The sequence below is a fragment of the Xiphophorus maculatus genome, chromosome 20 (genome assembly GCF_002775205.1).
Source record: "Xiphophorus maculatus strain JP 163 A chromosome 20, X_maculatus-5.0-male, whole genome shotgun sequence".
Lineage (NCBI taxonomy): Eukaryota > Metazoa > Chordata > Actinopteri > Cyprinodontiformes > Poeciliidae > Xiphophorus > Xiphophorus maculatus.
Window position 1 is genome coordinate 3,637,340 of NC_036462.1, and position 14,490 is coordinate 3,651,829.

A 14,490-nucleotide genomic window follows, 5' to 3' on the forward strand; every position below is an offset into this window, starting at 1 on the left:
ATGGCAGCTATTCCTGCCCAAAGGCAAATTTCATGGAATTAAATTACAAAAGTCAATTTATTTTAAGTTTACTTATAGTTAAAATACTGAGTTCCTTTATAGTGGTAAAAGTATAAACGACTATGTTTCTTTTTTGTTTGTTTGCATGTTGTCATATGTTTTTATGATGTAAGTCACTTTGAACTACCTTGTTCATTCTGGTAAACCAATAAACTACCGTAAACCTGATTTGCCTTAGCAACTGAAATAGCAAATATATATTTGTTATCGAAATTTCTTGCCCTGACAGAAATATTCAGTTATATTTTACAGAGTAAAGGAAATAAAAATTATTTCATTGTTGAATTTACTCCACTAGGGGTCACTGCAGTTTATTGCACACTTGATGGCGGAACGGAAGTCACTTGACGGCGGACTGGAAGTGACTTGATGGCGGAACGGAAGTGGTTTATGCCGCTGGCAGCTGCAGCAGGTGAGATAAATTAACCTTAAAACTTTTTCTTACTTGCGTTTTTGAGTATTGCGTAACGTAGTGTGTTGAGTTGAAGCTATGGTGAGTTATGTTTTTGTTTTACATGAAGGTTTTTGGCAAATTAGCTTCTACCTAATGGAAATGCTATGTTATTTTGTACATTAGCAGCTAATTAGCACAATGGTAGCTGTTGCTTATTTCACAATAAGGGTTAATGCTGATGTTTATTGTACTGTAAACTCTGCGACTTATAACTTTTAGTTAAATTAAGAATAATTGGTGATGAGTCACCCATATGGTTTGCTTTAAATGTTATTGCAATTTGTTTTCACTTTGTTTACATTTTAACTGGCACCAGGCAATAAATAACGACAACAGCAAGAACAATGACTAATTTATGTTGTTTGTAACAATTATGGTGTCATTGTCTTTGTTTAAACTACAGCTTCTGTTCAGAGTTATTGATTCACCTGCTCTTCAGCTGGGAACTCAACAAACTTTGAAATACCTCTGCAGCGGCATTAAGAGTACAAAGCATGAGAAAAACCTCCAGTTAAAGGAGCACAAGGTAATATTTATGCACAACATACTGCTGATTAAATTGCTTCAATGAGTATCTTCAAAAACATTCTTTATGTTCAGTAGATAGGCTCCTCTGATGTTCTAAACCGATTAGCGTTGAGGTCTGAAGCAGAAGAAGGAGAGAGGCTGGAGAAGGATGGAGTGATCGGAAAGGCAGCAGAGTGCAGAAGCTGTGGGGCTCCATGTGGCCATGACCACGGGGTAAATGTGCAGCAGATGCTCGGGGCATGCGTGTGAATTGTAGTCTGTTTAGTGGGACTCCATGGCAACACAGACGTTATCTGCACATCGTATGTTTGACACCGCAACGTTTGACCATATTCCCACAAAAAAAGACAAAGAAAAAAAAAAACAACATATAATCAAATCTGAAAAATATCCTGGGTTTATGCATGGAGGCTGAAAAAAGTAGCTATTTTCAGGTTTCAAAGTAGTTTTTAAGGATCCTGTAGATGCTGTCAGAGTGGATATGAAGTAATTCTAATCAAACGTTCTGTCTTTGTTTTGTTCTTGTTGTGTCATCAGAATCTGAAAAGCACCTTGGAGGACTGTACAGCCGATCTGGTTCCAATTCTCTGACTCTTCATATCAAGTGCTTTAAAAGAGGTCTAAATACTAAGGTCATTTTCTGTGGATACAAGAGGCATGCAGCAGTGATAAAAGCCACCATATGTACCTAGCCACTTGCTTCAGGAGGTAAACCTAGGTGAGTAAGACTCAAACTGAACTTCTTTTTAGAGGACTTTAAAGGATTCCTTGTAATTATGGGTGAAATTACAGTAAAATGTGCAAACATAGCCAGAGTAAATTGGCAGGTCTTCATGAACCATGTGGAGTAAAAAAAAGTTTAATTCTGGTCTCCTTTGAAAGATAAACCTCTATCACTATCCCCCCGCCCAAAACCCGTCTTCAAGGAGTAGGAATGTCTCTTCATGTTACTGGAACTGAGTTGCAGATGTTTGAACACACAGAGAAGAAAGATTTTATTTTTATACCCTTCTCTTCCTTCTTGTCTTGTTAAATTTTCTATGGATCCATTACAGTTTCATGTTATTTGCACAAGATCCCACCCCCAGCTCCCCGCTGGAGGGCAAAAAGCTGCTGACCAGCCGATGACTAACTGGTTTTAGCTGTTACGTTGTCTACATAATGCGCTAAATTGTAAACGTACGCCTGATATGTAAAATAAAAAGGACGCAATGCTCTGATACTAATTGTCAACACTATGACTAGATAAAAAGGTCAGAAAAAATTTTTAATTAAGAAAAAAAAATAGTGAGGGAGAGGGAAGTAGGTTAGTTATGCTTGTTTGACCATGAGAACCTTAACATGTAGGTGTGATGTGGAACTTGGTGTGTTTCGTTTCAGTTACAAAAAAATTAAGTAGGCAACCCAGACACCAGCTCTGAGAGGTCATCAGCAGAGCAGGTGTTTAAATTAGCTAATCAACAACCGCTGTGTTAGCTTAGCTAATAGCAGTGGTAGCTAATCTACGTATTAATAATCTAAAAATAAACATACAACTGTGACAGACTGGATGTTCTGTTCTTTTTGTGGGAAATGTTTGTGTGTTTTTTGGTGTTGAATCCTGTTACATTAATGGAGCTGTTGTCAGTTGCTATGGCAACGAGTTTGCGAGTAACATAGCCGACACAGAGCGAGAAAAAATTAGAATACCAGCGGTTTTGACTTACTTTGCAACGGTTTTCCTGCTTTATTTTTCCCTTTGCTGTGGCGAGCTGCGCTGCATTAATAACACCTGCTTCTCCAGGTTTCATTTTAACAGAGTTGTTTTACCGTGGCTGATGTGTAATAGAATCATATTTTTGCCCTCCAGGGTTGTGCACATGCAAGAGATTTCTGGATGTAAACAATAACATACAGAGGGTCCATAGGAAACTATGACCTCTGTGACCTTTGAATAGAGCTACTTGGCTAACTCGCTAATTAGTTAGCTAAGTAGGGTTAGGTTAGGATTTTTATATATTTTTTTGCTTTATTATTCAATTATGAATGTATTACTTGAACGTGGTTTCAAAACATAATTTTTTTTATCACAATAAATTCTTGGACAATTTATTGAGCAAATAAATTTTATTGTGACAAGAAGACATTTTCAAAGATCAATAAACTTTAAATTCAATAAACATTTAACACTGGAACCGGAAGACATTTTAAATATCCGAAACAAATAAATAAAACAACAGAAATAACAAGTAAAGTGAATTACAAAGTCTCTGAAAACAAAATTGTCCTTCAAAATAAGAGCTGGTCCAAAGCACCAGACTGAAGACCAGTTTTGGTAGAAAGAGAAAAACAATAAATTATGCAAATAGAAATGACTGACTTAATTTTAATTTATCATGCAATTTATTGATTTATTACTCATTTAGGATAAATACAGTATTTTTGACTTTCAATTAAAATTTTGTGGAACTTAACTCCAGACTATTTGAAGTTGAATTTTTTCATAGAGCATCTTAAATATAAATAAAACTGGAACACCTGCATGCAATGCTGCTGTCACGTCTGCTGGGTAATGTCTGCGAAGCAGCAAATTTAGGAGCGCCATTATTTATCTGGCGCTGACTGGAGAAGAGGAAGATGGTGTTAGTTTCTGAAATTCCCGCTGTGAGTTTAATTACTGTTTGAACTCATAAAATCTGCAGTTTTAGCCGTTTTTAGTGATTCACCTGCAGCTGTTGTCCCTAAATCCTGTGAATACAGGGGGTCTATTACGTTGTTTTACATCCTAACCTGATTTTAAACCTGTTTACAACTTTCTCCATGTCCTCCCTGCTGTGCTGTTTGGCCATTAACGAACTCCTGAGATCTTAACAGAACGGTTTCAGCAACCGTCTTCAAAGGAAGGCGCTGCGCTGGATTCTATTTACGGGTATCAGAATTAAACGGGCTAAAATTCAAATGCACACCAGACAGGAAAACATTAAAATGAAGTCATTAAAAGTATGGAATTATTGTGGTTTGAATGCTTTCATACTGTTTTAATGTTATTTCATTCTAAATGGGAGCTGCCCAATCTGTCTCAGTGATGGATAATGCAAGGCAAATATCTAAGGTTCTGAATCTCCTCTGGCTTCCTGGCTGTTTTTTAGAGTAAAACATAAACATGTTATTTTTCTACATTTGTCAATCAATCCAGGAATGGGATTGAACCCCAAGGGCAAGAAAACTCTGGAGTGGAGTCAATTTTACCGTTTTATTGCATAGACATTTGCAACCGATACTTTCTGGAGAAGAGTCAGCAGTTTGTTTTCTGCCTGAATGTGCAAATATGAAAGATGCATCTTCTACAAGATGCCCGGTTCATTATTATCTCTAAAGAGTTATAGTCTAGTGAGGCAGATTCATGCAGAATTAAACTGCAGTCCTGGCTTAAATCCATTACAATAAATCTTTAAAGGTTTGGTCCAGAGATGTAAAATTGAAGCGGTGCCTCCATTAATCTGTCTCTGAAATGCCAGACTTCCTTAAAAATGTTAAAGTTAAGCCTTTCAGGCTCCAACCTCCAAACCACAGAAATCGATCAACAACTTATAACGGTGATAGATTAATCAACATTAATCAAATGTCAAATTAGTGTATTTACATATACTGCATATAAAGGACCACTTCCATCATTTTTAATATAAGGCTTCATGTCTTCCCTCTCTCTCTCAATACCCTACTTTCCCCTGACTTTCAAATAAAAGGCCACTAGAGCCAAAAAAAAGACTATAAATAGTTTTTATTTGTTATTGTATGAGTGTTTATATTTTATGTTGCTTGCTTTATGGGACAACATATAGAAATGAGCAATTTGCTAACATTCATTATTATGCATTTAAATAAAATCAATCACTTTCTGGTGTTTGTTGGGATGAATTTTAGAATAATTGTATCTTTTGCAACTTTGTTAGAAGCAGCAGAAAGAAAAGTTTTACAGTAGTTTGATCTGCAGGTAATAAAAGCAGGAGACGCATCGGCTCCAGAGTAACAGCTTTTCAAGTGATAAAATCCAGTTTTCACTATTAGTTTGAAAACAGTTAAGAATTTGATTTATTTACAAACATAAACCAAAGCATCCACATTCAATTAAAATCAGATTTTAGCACGTACTATGCATAAAAGTAAGCAGATGGTTCAAAAATGTAGAGACTGGCTTTAGCCTAGATCATATGACGGCGAATTAGGATCAATGTAGACAGAAAGTAAATTACCACAAAAAAAGGGTAAGATTAATCTAAGAAATTTTGTAGAAAAATCAAGGACATTTTGACCTCCAAAAGTCCAAAATTTGCAACACAAAAATTACATTTTCAAATTTGTCAGAAATTTTCTTGGAAAACAACTTGGACATTTCTAAGTTTAAAAGCCAAAAACTTTGTTGAAATAAAAGAGACTTTTTGAGCTCCTCAAGTTGAGAAAAAAATAACACATTTTGAGAATAATCCCAGAAATTTTCTGGAAAAAATTAGGACATTTATGATTTAAGAGATGAATTTTATTGCTTTTGAAGCTCCAAAAGTCAAACATTTTCAACTTTTGAAACTCAGAAATTACCATTTTTTTATCTACAATTTTTCTGAAATTAATCTCAAAATTTCTGAGTTTTCTTCTAGCAAATTTTTGACTTTTCACTCAGAAAATTTCAAGTATTTTTCCTAGAAAATGTCTGAGATTAATCTGAAAATTTGAGTGTTTTTCTTGACAATTTATGAGCTTAGTTTCATAATTTTAGATATTTTTCTAGTAAATGTCAACTTTTCAAACTCAGAAATACCACGTTTTTTTTTTCTACAAAATTTCTGAGATTAATCTCCAACTTTTTTCTAAGTTTTTATGCCAGATATTTACGCTTCCATTTTTATTTATTTTTTCCTTCAGTAGACAATGAGCCGCCGTAAAATCCAGTTAAACTCTGGAATAGTGAGAAAAGTAAAAACATTGATGCATACTGTGAGGCTCAGGGATCAGAGAGTCCATTGAGTCCTCTGCTGTCAACAAAGCAGGCTTCGCCTCCATCATCTCAGTGGGAAACAAGGGAGCATCACGCAAGATCCTCCACATATAGGTTACATGAGCAGAGTCGGGGAGGAACAAAGATGCTGCCTGCTGTTCTTGGGATGGAACAAACTTAAGTTGATGTGATCATTTCAGCAGCGGGAGCTCTGGAGCATGCAGATTTGATTCTTCTGCCAAATTGTTCACAGGCTGCAGCAGGATTTCAGGGTAGCAAAGTGTCCTGATCGGGATTATCTTGACTTAAATTGTGATGTAATACTGAAATAAACTCTTGCTTTTCTATTTCATAAAGCTGCCAAAGTGGGGTCATTTTATCAGACATATAAACTGCTTAAGGGTAACTGCCTCATGGCAAGAAGGTCCAGGGTTTAAATCTTTCTGTTAAACTCTAATGGTGGAAGGGCATGTGAAATTAAAACCTTAAAAACAAGCCACGTAGATCTCGAGAGTTGGCAAGTTTGAAATATTGTTCTTTCCAACAACGCTGCAAAAGCAACGAAAGCTACTGGTCCAAAGCCTCTCTAGTTTTAACATGATTGTTTTGGTTTTTAACCAGGTTGTAAGATGTTATGTGGGAAAAGATTAGTGCGTGAAGAGAGCAAAAGTCTTTAGCTGGCCCCCTACTGTCTGCATGCACACACTGAGATTTAAACAAGAATGTTGGTGTTCTGTACCAGCATCATAACTGCAGACACCGTATCAGCAGCAGGTTGCCTTGTTCTGGGATGTGTGTATGATGCAGCGTCATTGGCATAAAATTGCATGTTAACATCACACATAAATATGTTCTCAGGTTATGATATAGAAAATGAATAACACTGGTCCAAGTATAGAGCCTTGTGGAACTCCTGTTCAGATGTGGTATCTCATGACGTGCTTTCAATGTTTTTTAAGCTAAGGGGTAATATCTCCATCTAAGTAGATTTCTAGAGCTGCTTAAGGTCTGAATGTGTTTATATTTAGTGCCGATTTACAGTAGATGTCTTTGTAAAATAATATTTAAAAAAATAAACAGGAAGCTAAGTAAGTCTAGAGCAAAATATTTAGCTTGCTAATTATTATTTAGCTTACTAACTAAATATTTAATTTGGAGATAAATAATTAGTTGTGAGCTAGATATTTAGTTTACAAGCTAAATATTAAGTCTGCTAAATAAATAATTTAGAGGTAAATATTCAACATAACTAAATGTTTAGTTTGAAGCTAAATATTTAGCAGGAAGCTAAATACTTGGCTTACTAACGCAATGTTTGATTTTTAGCTAAATATTTAGCTCCAAATCTTAACTAAATGTTTAGTCATGAGGTAGATATTTAATTTACAAACTGAATATTTAGTTAACTGGATATTTAGTGTACAAATATGATCCTTCATTTTCTCCTGTCTTATGAAAGGCTAAATATCTCAAATTGTTGATGATAATTTTTATCAGTGTAACTTTTCAAACATCAACCCAGAGATAATTTCTTATTAGTCAGAAAAACAGAAATGAAGTGTTGAAGGAGCTGGATCCTTCAGCTGGATCCAGTTGATCCAACTGGATCAAGTATCAAGTATCCAGTATCCAACTGGATACTTCCAGTTGCTGGAACTCCACCTGTTCTCATTGTAAAGCCTGGTTGGTCAGTAATCAGTGCTGTGTTCACTGAACCTCAGGAACTTCCTGTTTCAGTTACTATTTGATGGTAGATGTCATTTTGTAAACATTTTAACAGACACTTTGATATACAGTAGGTATCTTAAAATAGACTCACTTGACCCAATAGGTTTGTCTTTGTTTTCAACAGGTTCTTTAGACGGAGGAAGATTTAGTTTTACTCCGGCCACGTGGCTTTAATGACATGAATCCATGACATTTGTTTTCGGCAAGTAAACAATAAACAGCAAGAAAGAACAAAAGTGAAAAGATAATCCTCTCGCATGAACTCAAAACACTCTCCAGCTGTGGTTAAAAAATCAGTCAGAAATAATTAGAAAAACACTGCTCATGCATGGCACCAAGACACGTCGCCATGACAACTTAATCTAATTTTCAATTTGCTACAAATATGGGAAAAGAAGCCTTGTAAATATATCAACTTTGAAAAACTGAAGCATTTGATGCTCCAGGATTGAAAACAGACATGTAAATCTAACCAGAACAATTATGCTAAACCATTTTCCTTTTAGGAATCAGTGAACCCTCGTTTTTCGTGGAGGTTACGTTCCAAAAAGAACCCGTGATCGGCGAAATCTGTGAAGTAGTAACCTTTACTTTTTTTACAAGTATTATACAATGAAAAACTCCATAATACATTGAAAATGAAGAACAAAACCCTTATAAAGGCCCAAGCATTTGTTTAACAAATAAAAAGTACTGTATAAACGTTTTTTTTTTGTTTTTTTTTTCCAAATAACTACTGTACTGTAAAATAATAATTTTAATCATCAATACGAACTGAAGGCTTCAAATTGCGGAGATCAGCGCCGCCCCACCGCGACCCGAGTCATTGGATTAGAACGGGAGAAAATGAAAAATGATTATGAAAAAAACCCAAAGTACAGTAGGACAAATAGTGACTCCCGTGTATTTCACTGCTCTTCTGACTGAGCCGCTGCATCCTGACTCCGCTCTGTAGCGTTTTTTCTTCTAAAGCCCGCGGTGCAGGTGGGTTTCTTCGAGAGAAGAACATAGTTATCGGTAGCTGTTGTCGCTCTTTGTTCTTCTGGGCTAAAAGATTCTTGAAATTGCAAGAGAATTTGCAAACTTAAATTTGAGAAGCTTTTTAACATACGTGTACATATTAAACCGCAACGTTGTTGACACACAGGTAGAGAAGAAGCAGAGAGACTGTTTAGCCAATCAGAATGTAGAACACAATGCACGATGTAAATCCGTGAAGCAGCGAGATCGAGAAAGGTGAACCGCGATATAGCGACGGTTCACTGTAAAGATGTTGATGGTTAATGGGAAAGTCTCTGGGTGGCTGGAGTAGTCTACTGCTGTCTGTCGTTTTACTTATTTACAACTGTAAAACCAGCTGAGCAAGCATGCTGGAGCTCAGCTTGCTCCGTTGCTAGGTAACGGGTGGAACTCCACTGGGGTTGCTAGGTAACATCAGTGGAGCTTCGCTGGGGGTTACTAGGTGAAAGGTCAGTGCATGCTGATTTATGATATTCTGTGGGCTAATTTTCCAGACACCAAAAAACCTTAACTTATTGCCAAAAAACAGCTGGTGGTTTTTTTAAGTGCTTTAAAAACAGTAGAAACCTAAATGGAATTACAGAAACATGAAAAATTAGAATTTTGCATAAGAGGTCACATTTAAGCACAACGTTCCGGTAGGTACCGATTAGCAATTTAACTGATCCTTTAAAGAGTTATTACAACATGTCATTGGTCCATGATGGATATCAACATGGTTGAATTAAATGCTTTAGTGCTTTGAGTAGAGGTTTAGTTAGCGGTTAGCTCTTAGTAGGAAGCCAAACTTGTGGGTCCATTTATCATTTCAAAAATAAGATGATCCGATTTTCAAAATGTACATTTTTCAAACAACAAGCCATTTTATACCTAATATAATCCTTTCATTAGGTAAAATTAATATTCATTCTAAATAGGACTACAGCAGGCTATTTTATTTTTAAAAAAAGGGTTATGTTTATGTTTTCATAAAATACAAAATCTCAAAATATGAGTAAAATACCAAAGTGTGTTGTATGCATCGACAACATTCCAGTGTTATTTGTAAAACAGAAACAAAACTGAAGGAAAATGTAACGCAGGAAAAAAGTGGAATTGAGCTGCTTTGGCAGAAACAAAAATCTTCTTCTGCATCATTAAATATAACAAGCAACAGTTAGCACTAGCGGTGAGCAACACTCAACTATAAACATTAACCAAGAAGCAACAAGCAAGACGAAACCAGGGAGCCGTCGTCATCCTCTCTCCCGCTGCAGGAAAATCCTGCGTCAGTGTTTATGCAGCCAGGTCACGCAGTGCAGCGCGTCGGCCGCCTTCACATGTGACTAAAACAAACTGTGAGCATGCGCTTATACTACATTAAATAAATATAGTTAAATAAAAATAATACTAGCTGTTGCAGTGCAAACAGAGTCCTTCAAAAGAATCTGATCCTTTTTATGAGGTAACAGAGACATTTCCCTCCAAATTCAAGTAATATCTACAATATTCCTCCTATTTCTGTCCTCTAAAAAGCTGCTCAGACAGCTACTCCGTCATCCTCACAATAAATCTCATCTGTAGTTACTTAGTATGTTTGAGTATTTTCATGAAAACAAAAGCCTTAAACTGTGGCAATAAAACTAAATGGTTGCCATCACACTTTACTTTAGAAATAATACACAAACGTGGGCTTTTACTGAAATGGCCTGGACTGCAAGCAACATATTTGAATTGTATCTAAAGAACTGGACGCTCTGCTTGTAATATTTAACTTTATTCTGTAAAATAACCAATTAATGCATGTTTGTGGAGCAGTTTACACTAAATACTTGGGTTTGATGTGTTTCTAGCGGTGCAGTGGGTTCCTGTAATCCAAAACTCCTTGTTTTTCACTACAGTGTCGAGACATAAATGCTCCTACCCTTCTCTTCCAGAATATAATTTACGGTGCATGCTGCTTTGAAAAGATCCTATCAGATGGTAACCATGTGTTGTATGAATTCAATTACGGTACAAAGAAGTTCCTCTTAGTCAGGGTCAGGGGCGCTGTTAAAAGTAAAGCTACGCTGGGGCACAGCCCTGCCACGCATAACTCAAATCTCATCTTTTCATCATTAAGTTTGATAAAGGTCTGCTGCATGTGCAAAATCTGAATCAGTATTTTACATGAAACTGACATGCAACGTAGTGCTATTACCCTGGAGATGAAGCCACTTTGTAAAGAACATTTACACAAAATCTCTGAATGAGTAAAAGTAACACAAATGGTTGTAGAAATGTAGAAAGTCTGTTGTTTTCTTTCCCCACCCAATCAGGTTTCTGTGACTGCGTATTATTGTAGTTATACATAAAAATAGGATGACTGAATTTCCATCAAAAAACTCAGAAATTTTGAGATTTATCTCAGGAATTTTCTAATAAATAAATAAAAACCTGGAAATTTCTGTTTGACCGTCAAAAAATGTGTAAGAAGAAAGTGAGAATTTTTTATAATATCAGAAAGTTTCATTGGCATTTCTGACCACCAAAACTGCAAAATGTGCATGAATTTATTTTAGGTCAATCAGAAAAAAATTCTGAAAAAAAATTATGTTTGAAAATGAGAAAATTAGCAAAGAAAATAAAATCATGAATTTTGCAAATAATCTCAAATTTTCTAGAGAAAACCTGGAAATTTCTGAGTATCAGAAGTTGAACATTTTCAGCATTTGAAATGTTCAAGTTTTTATTATAAAATCACCAAAATGTTGTGATTTTTAAAAAACCTACTCAACAATTAAACCTTTAACTAAACCAGTTTTTTTGTAGGAATGGAATCATGTAGCCAAAACTTCAATGATGTATATTTTCCTTGCTAAATGACAGGCATTAAGTTTGCTTATTGCTTTTTCTGCTTGGTTGAGGAAAACCGAAAAAATATTTTGTCTATTTTCAGCAATAAAAACAGAATCTAGTTCCAGTGTCAAATGTTCATTAAAAAATGTAAGTGTATTGATCTTTGAGAATGTGTACCTGCATTGTTATGCCTTTACCATTATATTTCTTGAAAATAGCATCAAAACAGCAATACTATTGTTTATTGCAATAACTTTTGGGATGATTTATTGTCCAGGAAAATGCGTTATTATGTCTCAGTATTATTTTCACTTCACCAGGCGGTTTGTTTTATCACTTTTAGTACCAGAACACTAAGACTCTTACTGGAATCAAAACTGTAAAATGACAAATTCCTCTGCGCACTGTGCCTGTCTAAAATGATGTTGAAATGAACGCTGCATCGGGAGGAGCACGATTTATTTGTCACGCCATTTTCCGAAGGGCAAGAGCTGTGAAATGTAAGAGTGATGCATCAGAAATCCCTGATCTTTCATGCTATGAAGTTCACCAGATTTATTGGACTCAAAAAATGTCCAAGTCAAGCGATTAAGGATTCAGCGTCTGCATGCGGTTGATGCAGTACTTCACATTTTCAGCTGTTTATATAAGACTTTTAATATACTCAGGGCGGTCACATGAAAAGGGGCCATTTATGGTTCCTGAGTGTAAAGCTGTGAAAACTCAATGTTTCCTGCTGTTAATGACTTGCAGTTTTGAATTTTGTGATACCGTTGTTTGTTTACATCTTCTGTCTGCGCAGTGTGTCATTTTAAAATGAAATTTGTAATCTCAAGTCAAGATCTCGTTATTTACAAGCTGGTGTGACACACAGTAAATATCGAAGGTTTTATTCAAAATTGGGGATTAAAAAGGAACAAACAAAAAGGTTAAAGAGGCTCTTATAGAAGCAGCTAATTAAAACCAGGATCCATGAGGAGAAGACCAGAAATCTGTAGGAATAACAAACTACCAGAGAACAAATGGAGGCAAAAACAACACACACACACACACACACACACACACACACACACACACACACACACACACACACACACACACACACAGTACAGATGAGTTTGCATCATATTCATAATTGCATAAAAATACTTGCATTAAAACAAATCCATGCTCAGTTTCTATGTGAATAAAGAGGATCCAGATGTTTACATTCCTTTAAAGAGGCTGTCCATTAAAGTGTGTGTGTGTTTCTGGTGTGTTAAAGCTCAATCCCAGGAAGAAAAACTCCCATCATGAGCTCAAGTACAAGCTAAAGTGGACCTCTGGTCAAGGGTAACGTCCGTCCGTCCGTTACTGGTAACAGCCATGAGAAGACAATTGTCAACGGTGTCAAACTTCAGTCCTCTACATTCTATACATAGTTCCCACAAGACTGAATAGGATCTGCGCCATTTTGATAGACAAGCAAAGAATAGATGAACCATGGCTTCCAGACCAACAAAAAGAAAATATATGGACTCTGTAACCAATGTGCAAGAGAAAGATGTATGAACAAAATGGCTGCTGTCAGGATCAACCCGTATGAAGCAGAGAAGGAAAACATGTAAGACGATGTGGACAAGATGCCTCCGATCTACTCTGACATAGTTCATAGTTTTACTCAGTAAAAACGAAGAGCGTGTACAACATGGAGCATCACGGCCTGAAATCAATGAACAATAAACAATTTTTATTTTATCTACAACTGCTACTCAGTGGTGGTTATTGTGTCTTGTCTCTATGCTGCAACTGCGAAGTAATTTGCCTGCTGGGATTAATAAAGTACTTCTATTCTATAAACATGCATACAAGTAGTAACAAATGACAGATAAGATATATTTTTCTACTTCTTGGGTGCCCCTCTCTTTTCGGATGCCGCCCTGGGCAACTGCCCACATCAAAAACCACCAAAGTACGCTTGTTTTCAAAAAGTAGGTAGTTCTATTAATCTGCATTATGTAAAATTTAAAAATCTAGAATTTTCAGATTAATCGCATGCATTTATGCGTTAATGCTGGCAGCCTTAATTATTACATAATGCAGATTTTATGAAGTTTTATTAAATTTTGAAGCCCAATTACACAATGCAGCGTTACAAGTAGTGGTTTCCTTAATCAGCTGATGTCACACTACAGGAAGGTGTCACGTTTCAGTGATGCAAAAATACTCCAAGCTCTTCAGAAACATTCAATTAAAGTGTGGAAACTTTACTTTCTGACTGAATGGCACCATCAGCTGCAGTTGAAGGTGGACAGTTGGATGCACAGCAGGAAGGGAACAATGCTGCCCTCTTCTGGTCAAGATGAAAAGTGCTTTGTGAATATTATTGCATATTTTAAAAATATTTTACACAAAACAAAAATGATTTAGGAAATAACAGATGACATTATGACAGTTACTTTTACTCTCTGAACACACTTATATACACTTATAATTAAATTATTTCTCCAAAAATGTCTGTTTTAACATGTAATAACCCTTGACATTGCATTTGGAAAATGTTTAGGATACGAAATTGGCCTTTTAAATTATAAATAACAAAAAGAAAAGAGGAATATTCTCAATAGGATTCCAAAATACAAAAATAATGTGTGTTAGAAGACAAGAAATGGCCGATGCTCAAGATAAATGGCACATCCAAAGTAATGTCATGTCGTGTAAATCAGTGAGGAAAACAATGGCATATTATTTGATAAAAAATCCAAGAAAGAAAAATATATTTATTAATATTGTGAAAAATGCAGATAAATTAGTAATGTTAAATGTCACAATAAGTCATTCTTAAGTGTTTGTGAGATAAAAGATAAAATGAGATTTATTTGCTTTTAACAAGAACAACCTGCAGAAGGAGCTGAAGGCATGAAGTTGCCCA

General features: G+C 35.7%; 1 long non-coding RNA gene across 1 annotated transcript; it reads left to right on the forward strand.

Annotated features, from left to right (window-relative positions):
- Positions 1-378: 378 nt before the first annotated feature.
- Positions 379-13,266, forward strand: LOC111605803. The gene is made up of 5 exons (XR_002751834.1): positions 379-472; positions 918-1,040; positions 1,118-1,255; positions 1,580-1,760; positions 12,844-13,266. It is a non-coding gene; the product is annotated as an uncharacterized LOC111605803 (long non-coding RNA).
- The last annotated feature ends 1,224 nt before the right edge of the window (positions 13,267-14,490 follow it).